Here is a 14,441-nt window from a genome sequence, read left to right on the forward strand (position 1 = left end):
CTGTCGCACCTGCATTGGCTCTTCTTCTGTCATCACTTCCTGCATAGGTGCCGGAATGGGGGGGAGGGCCACAGGGGCCGTGGCTTCTCCCAAAATTTGATCCCTGGTGGTCCAGGAGAGCAGCAGGCAAGAGCTTTCCGCATTCCTGACCGCTGCTAACCTGGTTGGTGGCAGCTGATTTCTTCTGCCGCTGAGCGGCAACTAGCAGGAGCACGCTTTGGCAGTGTCTGCTCAGCGCTCAGCGGCTTCTTTGACTGGCTCCCGCTAATTCTCGTGAATACAAATGGGGCAAAACAGTGACATGACTATAAATGTAGCAGCAAATTAACATGAATGTTATGAAAAGGGCATACAGATATCTCTGTGCCAGGAATGTTTATGTCAGCTATTGTAGTGATAACACTGAACTAAGTTGGTTGTTGGGTCTGAGCACTTTACACAATATTATATTTAAAAGTTTATTTGTTAGTTTATTGAGGGATATAACTCTGTTGGAGAAAGTGCAGAGGCGAGCCACGAAACTTGTCAAAGGAATGGAACATTTGAGCTACAAAGAACGACTGAGGAAACTGGGACTGTTTACCCTCGAGAAGAGAAGACTGAGAGGGGATTTGATAGAGACTTTTAAAATATTAAAAAGATTTGATAAAATAGATCAAGAAACAGCATTGCTAACATTTTCGGATGTGACACGGACAAGAGGTCATAGCCTGAAACTGAGTGGCAGCAGGTTCAGGACAAATGTCAGGAAGTTCTGTTTCACACAGCGAGTGGTGGGTGCTTGGAATGTACTTCTGGAGGAGGTTGTGGTGGAGACTACTGTACTGGGATTCAAACGCAAGCTGGACTCACACCTTCTTGCATATCATATTGAGGGATATGGTAAAGTCGGGTCTCCAAAAAGGAGTACCTAAATGGGCCGCTGCATGTGCAGAGCACCGGACTAGATGGACCTCGGTCTGATCCGGTGAAGGCGTTTCTTATGTTCTTATGAACAATTTAAAGTATTGAGAGCTATGATATTGGATGGAAATCAATTATATCATCACAGAATATTCATATTTATATCTCTAGTAACTGAATATAGCTATTTTAGTGCCATGAATGTCTATATTTCCTGAAGCTCTCACAGATCTTGATATCCCTTGTCAATTTTGCTTTTGGGGAGACAGCAACTACTGTGGGATTAAGGGACTGGTCATCTTTTGGACATGGATTTCCATTCCCCTAGTCCAATGTATCTCAAACTGTGTTCCAAGAGATGCACCGGCGTCAGCTGAATGCCTACAGGATGTGCCTCTTGTGGCTAGAGGCACGTCCTGTAGGCAATCACTGAACAACAGCATTTATCCTTCTCTTTGGCCCTCTTCCTTTCTGGCACTTCCCACTGGCGTCTTAGGGCCCGCCTGGAGGGCCTACATACACACGCGGACATTGACATGATGATGTCATGCATACGCATGATGTCATCATGGCGATATCCGCGCCACTACCTTTAGTGTGCCGCGGCTCGAGAGTTTGAGGGACACTGCCCTAGTCTCACCCAAAGCATACACAGACTATGACCCCCCCTTGCCGTGGTGTTTTATAAAATCAGGATTTAGACATCAATATAATATGAGCTCTAAGGCCCCGATTCTATAAATGGTGTCTAGATTGATGGCACCTAGATGATTTCTGCATGGAACCTATAATTTTTTAATTGGCATGACAATTGAAAATGCTATTAAAAGCCAATTTAAAAAATAATTGATTTAAGTTCTGCAAATATATATAGACATTGGCAAGTCACCTGTCAGCAACTACTGGCACCTACATGAAAAGTAGGTGTAGTTAGAGTAGGCATGGTTAGAGGCAGAGTCTGGGTGTGAAAAGCGTTAAGAGCCGGTTGGTGCCTACGTTAGTTGCTAGTATTTTAGGCCTGGAAAACCCTGGCCTAAGCTACTGGCGCCTAAGTTGTAGATGCCTATCGGCGCCTAACTCAATCTAGGCACCAGTAGGAGTGATTCTAAAAATGGTTCCTAAATTTGATTAACCCACATTCAATAAAGGGTAAAATGTCAATTTTAAATGTGGATGGATAAATGTATCCTAATATCTAAATATTGCCCTAAACCCCTTTCCTACCTAGAATGTTCAAACTTACTTTTTTATTTTTAATTCTTTATTCATTTTTATAACTTACATCAAGTGCATCAAAAGGTATCAACCATTTTAACTTAAATATATCACTTGAAATTCTACAATTCTTCATATTAAATAGAATTATCCCTTTCCCTCCCATCCTTTCAACATCTCATAACGCTTATACCATATAATAAAATCCCCCTTCCCCCCACCCCATTCTTACATTTGTACAAATCAGGGAAAATAATACTTATTCATTGCAATAATTTGTTAATGCCCCCCACATATCTTGAAAGTTTCTTTTCTGAATAGCTAATGTTCTTTCCATTTTATAAATATGACACACTGAATTCCACCAAAAACTGTAGTTTAATCTATTCCAATTTTTCCAATTGCTTGTTATTTGTTGTATGGCAACTCCTGTCAAAATAAGTAAGAGTTCACTTACTTTGAATTTTCAGCTTCTTGGCGTCTTTTTCATAGTATTTTTGTAATCAAGCATTTTCCAATTTCCATTTTCTATGTGCTGTAGCAGTTCTTGGGTTTTTGCCATTTTTGCATTTACCGAACATTGCTACTAAAGGAATTGCTGCTAAAGGAATTAAGATAGTGTCAATCCAGTGGCTATCGCGCTGAAGATTTCCTCATTGGTTGCTGTAAAACTACCAATCTTCAGCACATTGCGATGGAAGCACATTGTTTTAACTACAGCGTTGTTTGGAGACAAAGGCAGAGTCCCCTACCCTGTCCTCATCAGTCCCATTGTAAATCCCTACCTGAGCAATAGGCATAGATTCACCTCTGTTCTGTGTGTCAGTCCTAATTAGATTATAAGCTCTTTGGAGCAGGGACCGTCTCTTGAGTGTTTAATGTACAGCGCTTCATGCATCTGGTAGCACTGTAAAAATAATAAATAGTAATAGTAGTAGTAGTAATTGTAGAGAAGTCAGTGGAGGTTTTTATTTAAAGTTCTCAGGTCAGACGATGTATTGTAAGTGTGAGTTTAATTTTTATTTTTAGACTCCAAGATATTTTTATACTTTATAGGAACCCCTTTATTTCAATGAAAAAGAGTACAAAACAGTTTGGGTTTCCAGAAGCAGAGCACAAAACATGGTCCATGTCATAAGAACATAAGCAATGCCTCCACTGAGTCAGACCCGAGGTCCATCGTGCCCAGCAGTCCGCTCACGTGGCGGCCCAACAGGTCCAGGACCTGCGCAGTAGCCCCCTATCTATACCCCTCTATCCCTTTCTTCAGCAGGAAATTGTCCAATCCTTTCTTGAACTCCAGTACCGTACTCTGTCCTATTACTTCCTCTGGAAGCGCATTCCAGGTGTCTACCACACGCTGAGTAAAGAAAAACTTCCTAGCATTTGTTTTGAATCTATCCCCTTCCAATTTTTCCGAATGCCCTCTTGTTCTTATATGTTTTGAAAATTTGAAGAATCTATCTCTCTCTACTTTCTCTATGCCCTTCATGATCTTGTAGGTCTCTATCATGTCTCCTCTGAGTCTCCGCTTTTCCAGGGAGAAGAGCTCCAGCCTCTCCAATCTTTCAGTGCATGAAAGGTTTTCCATGCCCTTAATCATTTTTGTCGCCCTCCTCTGGACCTTCTCAAGTATTGCCATATCCTTCTTAAGGTACGGTGACCAATACTGGACACATTATTCCAGGTGCGGGCGCACCATTGCCCGATACAACGGCAGGATGACTTCTTTTGTTCTGGTCGTAATACCATTTTTAATAATACCCAACATTCTGTTTGCCTTCTTCGCGGCTGCTGCGCATTGCGCCGTTGACTTCATTGTTGTATCCACCAGTACACCCAAATCTCTTTCAAGGTTACTTCCCTCTAATACTAATCCCCCCATTTGGTAGCTGAATATCGGGTTCTTTCTCCCTATATGCATGACCTTGCATTTCCCTACATTGAATTTCATCTGCCATTTATTCGCCCACTCCTCCAGTTTGTTTAGGTCCCTTTGCAGGTCCTCACACTCTTCCGTAGTTCTAACCCTTCTACAGAGTTAGAACTATGCACAGATTCAAGATGTTTATTTTATATTTTTGAAGAAATATTAAGAAATTAGACATATACAGTACAACTTAAAGTGATTACATATATTAAAGACGCTAAAATCAGGTGGTGAGACATATTTTAGGCTCATAATAAAAAAAAACATAGATGTCCCAAAAGCATCCTAAATTGGCACTTAGACGTCCTAATCATCAGGACATCCAAATGCCAAAAATCGAAACGTCTTTCTGTACATCTAGAATGGTGTTCCAGCCTCTGTGCATCCAGAACATGAGATGGGCGTGGTGGAGGCGTATTATGGGTGGGCTTTGGGCGGTCTCAAGGATGGGTTAGACATGGATAAACATTTTGCAAGATATCCTGGACAGAGCTTATATATGTGGAACAAAACACATCCAGGGTGGGAGGGAGGGTGGTGGGAATTGTATCATTGTTTGTTATTGCTATTTTATTTATTGTATGGAAATTATAAATGTATATCTACTTTTATTAGTTAAGGGGGAGGGAGAGAAAATGAGTGTTTTTTTTAATTATTTGCATTTCTTGATTTGTTTATGTTTAAATTCATTGTATTGCACTATTTATATTTTAAAATTATTAAAGGTTTACAAAAAAAAAAAAAAGAAGACATGTTTTAGAACAGTTTAAGTGCCAGAAAGGTGCTCAAACTGCATGCATCAAGGTAAGATACCCCCACACTCCCCCCGTGCTCACTAATCCCCTTTCACCACACAAAAATGAGAACAAAAAGGTACCTGTCTCTAAAACAGCAGCATCTGGTATGGGGAAGCCTAGTGGTGCGGGACTCGCGAAAACTGACGTCAGCCATTCAGCAAGCGGTGTGGGGTCAGACTGGATGCCGAAAAGATCTCAACTGCCCTGCACCACTGGAGATTCAAGGAGGCAGTCGGCAGCCGTCCAGTGAGGGACGTATTTAAGTGGATTTTATAAAGGTACTGGGGGCTGGGGGGAGGGATGATTTTAAAGGTTTAGATAGGCCACCCCATTTAAGTAAGCCGTGCCCCATAGACAGGTTTGTAAAATCCATTTATAGGCCACGGCCTATATATGGGGAAATATGGTATATATATATATATACAGTATATATTTGGACGTCCAGCAGTTTGCCATTCGAAAATAGCCATTTTGGTCCCTCCATCTTTGGATGTTCAGCTGGAAATGTCCAAGTTGGACTTAGATGTTTTTTTTTCAAAAATGCCCCTCCATGGGAAGTTTCTCCCATTTGGTCTCTAGGTCTTTGAGCATGTTCTAAGAATGAAATACTAATTATTAGCTGTTGACAAAAACTGTTGCAACATTGCTTCACATAACTGAGGAGGGAGTTTTGGGCAATATTTAGATATTAGCTTAAATTTGATTGACATGTGGTAGACATAATTTCTTGGCACCTACCAATTTATAGAATCAGGGCCTAAATGCAAATTTACAGACATATAGCCTCAAAAATAAGGGCCTTCGTGTAATATTAGAGGGCACTTGAGATCCATAGTCTCAGTTTCTGATATGTTTAAATAAGGATCTTCTTGATCTAGCATTAGCTTTATTTTAGGAGGTATTAGTGGGTTCTCTTGAAAAAAACGAAAGATTAATACGGTAATAAATATTAGAGGAGTTGACAGATGGTAGAGGTAGCTTAGGGTTATGTGCCACATAAACTGTTTTTAACAAGATCTCTCCTTTTTTACTTGGTAAATTATTGAGATCTATGTCTGTCTTTTCTTCTGCTCATGATCCTTTACCAGGATTGTTCTTGAAGAGTTTTGTTCCATCCTTCCAGGTATTTTTCCTTTCTTTGATAAATACTAGTCTGGAAACTGATAGGCTCCCTGAGCTGTAGAAAAGGGATCTGCCATAATTTTCCCATCTTTAAAAAAGCTCTCTTAACCCTTCCATTGCCAATTTTTAATAAAAATAAATGTGTTAAAATACTGGAAGCAAAAACCTGTTCTTTTCCAACTTGGGCATTTTCTCAATGCTACCAAAGCTTTACATCCCTAACAATTTTGGTTCTGGCAGCATCACAGTACTGAAATTTGTTTACTGAATTATGCTCATGAGATCAGGGAACAGATGGTTACTAGAGGGGTGGGGATTTTAGTCTCTCTGGACTTGTCAGCAACCTTCAGTCATATAGATTTGGGATTGCATAATACAGTCCTATGTTGGTTTCATTCTTTTCATTTATCAAGAACTTTTCGGGTTGGTTTAAATGCAACAATGTCACAATCTGTTCATTTGGATTGTGGAGTACCACAGGTTTCTTTCCTTTCACCTACTCTTTTCAATATTTTTCATAGTCCTGCCACCCTGTGCAAGTCACTTAACCCTGCATTGCCCCAGGTATATTTAAAAAAAAAAAAACCCAAACCTTAAATTGCAATCTCATTCAGAACAAATTATCTGCATCTAATAGACAGAGACTGCTTTAGTTGTACCACAGAAAAGTGGTAGGTATGTCAAATCCATACTGATCAAAGCTGTGTAGTTATGTTTTCATGGATGATGTCCAGCTATTTTGCCAATCTTAGGGCTCCTTTTACAAAGCTGCGCTAGTGGTTTAAATGCACACACAGGATTAGTGCACACTCGCCGGAAATCTACCGCCTGCTCCAAAAGAGACGGTAGTGGCTAGAGCGTGCGGCAATGTAGAGCGCGCTATTCCTCGCGTTAAGGCCCTAGCGCGGCTTTGTAAAAGGAGCCCTTAAAGATTTGAATCTTTAAAAAAAATGGGCTCCATTTTGAACTCAGCGCCATAATGATGGAAGAACATATTTCAGAACTAAGTCAAGAAGAAGAAGAAATTTTGTCTAAATCTGATGTTATCACAGAGAAGATGAAAGTTATAGAATTGACAAAATTAATGGAGTATGAGAATGCAGAAGAGAAAGAAGATTGTGTGGATGCGATTGGTGTGATTTAAATGATTGTCTATCTGTGATTTCTCACAAAGAACAATTGTATCTTAATCCTAGTAAATCTAGCACTATATGGATTGCTGGGTGGCATGACATGCTTACTCAGGCACCATCAGTGATGGGTTACCAGCTTAGTCTCACCAGATCTTTGAAGGTGCTGGGGATTTATTTTCATTTTTATTACATTTTGATATTAAGATTTCCTTAGTGGTCAAATCTTGCTTTTTATTTTTTCCTATGTAAGAATAAATCTCTTTGAATGTTACTAGATAAAGAAGGCATTGAATTCTATGGTCATGCTCTTATTATTTCATAACTGGATTATTGCAGTTCTTTATATAATCAGAATAGTTTGGCTGACTTTTGCTGCCTGGTATTATGATCATGTTATGCTATTGTTTGTTGAAAGGTATTGGTTACTAATTACCTTTAGAATCTAATGTAAATTGCTTTGCTTAGTTCATAAACCTCTTGCAACTGGATTCCTGTAAATACTATTTAAGGCTTTGATACTCTGTACATCTAGTTGTTCTGTATGATCATACCATTATCGCTTGTTGATTTTTCCATCGCCCACTTGTGCTAGACTGGAGGACCCACTCAGCTCTGCATTTTATAACTCTAATATAACATAACAAAATTGCGTATATACCACAGCTACCATGTTATAAAGTCATGTATAGTATTGCTCCAATTTATATGACTGACAGATTCCTTATAGTACCTCATAAACATAGAAGAGGTTCACATGCTTTGTTTATTTTTCCATCTGCTCAGGGTTGTAAAAGCAAGAAATCTTTGGATCATACATTAGCATTCCAGGCTGCTTTCTACGATAAGGAATTTTGACCGTTGTTGCGTAGCGCTTGCTCTTACAAACATTTTAGAACCCAATTGAAAACTTACCTTTTCTCAAAGTACCTGGCTAAATAATTTAGGTGTATCTTATGTTATTTTATTATTAATCTTTTGTTAACCGTGTTGAACTTACGGTTACGCGGTTTATAAGTACGATGTTATGTTATGCTATGTTACCTCATGGTCTGTGCGGTTGACAAAAATTAAAATACAAGTGTACATGGTGTAAACACAATTAATTAAAATATTTACCAAATATGCTTCTTTGGAATGCTGTTCCTAAATATCTACAACCTGAGAGCTCATTTTCTAAGTTTAAAGTAGACCTTAAGGCTCAATTTTTTTTTTCACTGTGGAATTCAGTTCCTATGGAGTTGCATGATGATGGAGACAGTTGCTGTTGGGGCTTTTTTTTTCTTGCTATATTTGATTGATTTTACTGCTTTACTATTTTTCTATATTTCTTTTCTTTTGTTTTAATCTGATATTAAGGTCAACGTTCACTACTTGATATTGCTGTTGAAGGGCAGCACAGTAAGTAATGGATAAATATAAATATAAATTAGATCACAAGAATTATACTAAATATAAATCAGAAAATGAATGAAAAAATAATTAGCAAAGACACCTATGATAAGGCAATTGCAACTAAATAAACAAAAATGATGTGAAATAGATCTACTTTTTGGGGATCTACTAGGTAGTCTTGGACGGGACATGGTTCACTGTGGAGCACAAACCTCCCCCACCATACTATATCAAGTTTGGAAAATAATTCATGAAAAGTTAGACATGTCCAAGTTTAGTGCAAGATAGGTTCCAAGAATGCCAATACCATGTCAGAAGGCCACGAGGCTTCAGTGCTGTCAGGAGAACTTGGAGATGCTCTGTGAAGACCAAGTAAATTTTTTTCATCATTTGGTGACTAGAGATGAGACTTGGGTCTATCTCAGAGATCTTTAGTCCAAAATGGAGTCAATATAGTGGAAACATAAGTCACTCCCCTCCCCCCAAAAGTTCAAGACAGAAAACTCTGCAGGCAAAGTCATGGCAACTGTCTTCTGGGATGACGAAGGACTTTTAGTTCTGAAGTTAATGCCACACAGGATAACCATAACCAGAGAGAGTTATGTCAACACAATGATCACTTTACTGGAGTCAATCAAGGAGATAAGACGAGGAAAGCTTACAGCTGGCGTGCATCTTCTTCACAACAATGCTCCGGTGCACATGTCATGACAATCACAGACTGCTATCCATGAATATGGGTTTCAGCAGCTGAACCATCTATCCTACAGTCCTGACCTGGCTCCCATGGATTACCGTATTTTTTGCTCCATAAGATGCACCTGACTATAAGACGCACCCTAGATTTAGAGGAGAAAAACAAGAAAAAAGCATTCTGAACCAAATTGTGCACCCAGCCTTCCTCAATCCCTCCCAGGCTCTGCAACCAACCCCACAATCAGGTTCTGCATCATGTCCCCCCCTTCCCTGCCAGGCTCTGCACCCTGTCCCCCTTCCCTGCCAGGCTCTGCATCCTGTCCCCCTTCCTTGCCAGGCTCTGCATCCTGTCCCCCTCCCTGCCAGGCTCTGCACCCTGTCCCTCCTTCCCTGTCACACTTTGCACCCTGTCCCCCTTCCCTGCCAGGCTCTGCACCCTGTCCCCCTGCCAGGCTCCCCTGCACTCTCCCCTGCCAGGCTCTGCACCCTGTACACCCTCCCTGCTAGGCTCTTCTCCCTCATGCCAGGCTCTGTACCCTGTCCCAGTGCCCTGAAATGTAACCTGCCCCCCCCCCTCACCTCTGGATAATTCAGAATACAGCTGTTCGATTGATTTTTGGTTTAAAAAAAGAACGACCATATTAGTTCATATTATCATTTACTTCATTGGCTGCCTTTGGAGGCAAGAGTATTATTCAAATTTTTCTGTATCTACTTTAAGCTGATATTGGGATTGTCTCCAGCTTACCTTTTTCCTCATTTTGTGTTGCATAGACCATCAAGAGAAACTAGAAACTTGTACTTATTTGCTTATCCCAAAATTAATGGGTGTAAATATAAGATCTTCTTAGATAGGACCCTAGCATTTCAAGCTGGTAGGCAACAATCCTGGTTAGGTAAATGTATTCAGCAAGCTATGTTATCCTACTGCTGTTTTTGGAAATTAATTAAGACCACTTTGTTCGATAAGTTTATTATTTAGGGCTCCCTTTACGAAGGTACGCTAGCGTTTTTAGCGCACACACCAGATTAGTGCACGCTATAATGCGCGCTAGCCAAAAAACTACTGCCTGCTCAAGAGGAAGCAGTAGCGGCTAGCGCATGTGGCATTTTTGCACGCTATTCTGCGCATTAAGGCCCTAACGCACCTTCATAAACGGAGCCCTTAATGAGAGTTTTATTATTGAAATTCTATTTTACAAATCTTTGTATTTTTTACTGTATTATTGTATTTCACTGATTGTCCAGCTCTTTTTAGTGTAAACCGCCTAGAACTTTTGGTTATGGCGGTATAAAAGAATAAAATTATTATTACTATTATTAGTGGTAGGCTGGGACAGGAGGGATCTGTCCCAGCCGACTAACAATTTTTTTCTCCTCCTCCCATTCCAGGTACCTTTTTAAAATACCTCCGGCTGCCATTTTAAAACACCCTCCCTCCCCACGCCCGCCTGCCATTCCTTTTAAAACACCCCCCACCCTGCAGTAACATTTTTTTTTCAAATGCAAGATATCAGAGATGTTTATTTCTAAAAGCTAACATTTAAATTAATAAATGCAAAAATAAAATACTTTTTTCTACCTTTGTTGTTTGAACATGTATTTTTTAAAAATTTTTATTTACTTTGACTCCATGTGTCTCTTTTCTGTTTTTATCTGTTTCTTCTTCCATCCCCATTATCATCTTGGTCGCTCTTCTTTTTGACACCTAGGCTCAAGAGGGACTTTGCTTCTGCCACAATGTAACCAGTCTATTTGAGGCACTTGGAATCACCAGTAACCCAAAAGAATGGCATCTTTACATTGACTGCTTATGCAGGAGAATCAAAGCTATGCTGCTCCATAACAGGAACAAGTACCCATCTCATCTCAAAGAGGATTACAACAGCATAAAGACCTTACTAGGTGCTTTGAAATATGTTGAGTACGGCTGGGAGGTCTTCGGAGACTTTAAAAAATGGTGACATTACTAATGGGTCTCTAAGGCAGTTTTACCAAGTTTCCCTGATATCTCTGCCTTTGGGACAGCAGGGACACAAAGGCACACTACAATGTGGGACTGGCTACAGAAGATTTAGTTTTCTGTGGGGATAAATAATGTCAAATGGGAACCACCGGTGGACTCCTGGAAGGTGCTGATGCCACCAGTGCACATTAAATCGTGCCTAATGAAACTATTTGTCAGAACTCTAGATAAGGAGTTGGCAGCCTGCAATTAATTTCAAGACATCTTCCCGAAGCAAAGGTTAAAGCTGGTGTCTTCATCAGACCACAGATAAAGACAATACTAGAGTGCAAGGAATTTCTCAAGAACCTAACCAAGAAGGAGAAAATGACTTGGAACAGCTTTGTTGCAGTGGTTTGAGGCTTCCTGGGCAATCTAAGGTCAAAAACCATAGGTGTTAGAACGGGGGAGGCCCCAGGGATCATGGCCTCCCCCAAAACTGGCGGCTACTAGTTGGTGCCTGCCCTCCCACCTGTTTCCCGATGTTGTACTTTAAATCTTTGGGGCAGCCGCCGTGCAGTGTCAATGAGCAGGCTTGCCCCAGAACCCTTTATTCTACTTCCGGAAGCAGGCCTGCTCATTGACGCTGCATCTCGACTACCTTGAAGATTTAAAGTACAATGCCAGGAGGAGGTAGGGGTTAGAGTCTGGAGCTGGTGATGGACTGTACCGTAGGATTCTTTTGGGGGCGAGGGCAGAGCTCCTGGGGCCCGCAAACCAAACAGTGTTCCGCTGCCTATGCCAAAAACTATGTGGAGTTGATTGAGAATCTGGTGAAGAACTATAGTAAAATGGGCTGTAGGATGTCTCTCAAAGTCCATGTCCTTAATGCTCATTTTGAGACATTCAAGGAGAACATGGAAATATACTGATAGAAGCAAGGGGAGCACTTCCAACAGAATATACTGGGTTTCGAACACTGCTATGACAATATAATGAGAACATGACTACATCTGGGAACTGATTCATGAAAATGACTTACGATATAATCACAAATCTCAAAAAACTATTCACTAAATCTTCTGTGGTCATCTTTATATGACTTCAATATAAATACATGTTAACTTTGAAACCTCGAGTTGTGGAACTGGGTGCCACATTTTTTCTGAAGTTTCCTTGCAAGTGTTTGGTGACTTTTCAAAGTACAGATGATATTTTTTGGGATCCGGCTCAGTTGATACAATTTCTAGAATAAAAATAATGGGAGATTATATATTTTGTTGGCTGAGATAGCTATTTTCAAACTGAGGAGCCTGATTTGAAAAAGATTCGTACGTTGCTTTTTATGACTTTATAAGAATGATAAGATGAAAATTTGGCATTTTCAAGTTTTAAATAGGTAAGTTACTAAATTTGATTATCCTCGTTACAAAAGCAAAAATTTTGGGGAAATAATAAAAATTTGTATACTTTTTAGACGAGAGCAATTAGGAAATTACACTTAGGGCTCCTTTCTACGAAGCTGCGTTAGCGGCTTTATCGCATGCAACTTTTTAGTGCGCGCTAACCCCCGCGCTAGCTGAAAAAATACCGCCTGTTCAAGAGAAGGCGGCAGCCGGCTAGAGCGGCCGGCAAATTAGCGCACGCTATTACGCATGTTAAACCGCTAACGTTGCTTCGTAAAAGAAGCCTTTAATGCCTAGGAAAAAAAGACATAATATGTGTAATTATATATAGGCTATAGCTGCAAATTCAGCAGCATAGGCTATATACATACAGCACCGCTGAATAGAAGAATAAATTGGAACATCTAGATTAGATTTCTACATTATTCTGATATTCTGCTCAATATCAGAGTCCGCATGCATTAAACCACAAAAAAAGGAGAAGAGAAGAAATAGAGCAATCGTATTGTAGACTTTTTATGTTAAATCCCTGAATTAATAAAAGACACAAAGAACAGGAAGAACATGAACACGCATACACACACACACACACACACACACTCTCTCACACACTTACTCTACCCCTTTTCGCCTCATCTGGCAACCGCTTTCCGGTCCAGCAGACACTAACATCTAATGAGTCAAACTTCCCATTTTCAGACTAATCAGTCGGCTGCACTAATTGCAAATGCAAATATGCAAATTTATATTAATTAATTACTCTGCTAATTAGTTCTGCAGTCTTATTTTGGGTGTAATAAATCACTGTACAGTGGAAAGGAAATAAGTCTCTTGTCCCATTTTACTCCCCCTAAAAATTTACATACACATTGAAGAAAAGAGTTCTATATATCTAATTTGTATTTATATGTATATAGCAGTCTCTCTCTCTCTCTCTCTCTCTTTCTTTCTTTCTCTTTGTGCATACATTGTATGTAAATATAATTATTTAGTATGTAGATGCATGACTTTGCATTCATACGGAGACTTAAATAAAAAGAAAGACAAGTTATCCTGATGGGTTCCTCTAAGGAAGGTATACTTATGAATAGGCTTTTGCATCTTTGGCAAATGCCATTAGTAGGGTGCCTGTTAGCAATTTAATTATCATGTTATGAGCCTCGGATAAAGCAAATGTGCCATGCTGCAGGCTGTGACTCGGTACTCAGAAGTTCACACATTTTGCTGCAAAATGCCTCTTATAAATGGAAGCTGGAAAAAAACAACAACCCAGAAGAAAGCATTCAGCTCACGTCACCTTAGCAGATTTGCCTGCTTTGTAGGTGTACAAGAAGAGGTAAATTTCATCTGAACCAGAGACAGGGCTTCGATGGGCCCTCTGTTTTTAAGAACCCCATCAAAATGGAAATCTTGGATTACTTTGGATGCTTTTTATACATAAACTCACCCACCACAGCCCTGAACTGGACTGGGCTTTGTCTCTATTTGATTCTCTATTTTCAATGTCAGTACATGCAGACTAAGTAATATTACCATCACTATGTCACTTCTATATATTTTCTTGTTGTTGATGTTAACTTTAAACTGCCGATCTGTCTCCTGTGTCTCATGGGTGTACTTTGGCAGTGTCGCTCCAGTTCAGCTCCTAAATCTTATATGCATATACCAAATTGTCATGTCAATTGAGTTTCCTGAATTGGAGTATGGAACTGCTCTTCTGCCCTTTTTCTCTTTCCTCTCCATAGGGGAGCATGGGGGAGGGGGGAAGCTGAGGACTGGAAAGAGAAAAGAAGGAAAGGAGGGATGAGGAGAAACATGAAAGAAAACAGAGAAAGTAAGAAACAGACATATGAAGAAGGAAGAGGAGGGGAGAGAAAATAAAATTGCAGAAAGTAGAATAAA

Source organism: Geotrypetes seraphini, chromosome 2 (assembly GCF_902459505.1).
Source record: "Geotrypetes seraphini chromosome 2, aGeoSer1.1, whole genome shotgun sequence".
NCBI lineage: Eukaryota > Metazoa > Chordata > Amphibia > Gymnophiona > Dermophiidae > Geotrypetes > Geotrypetes seraphini.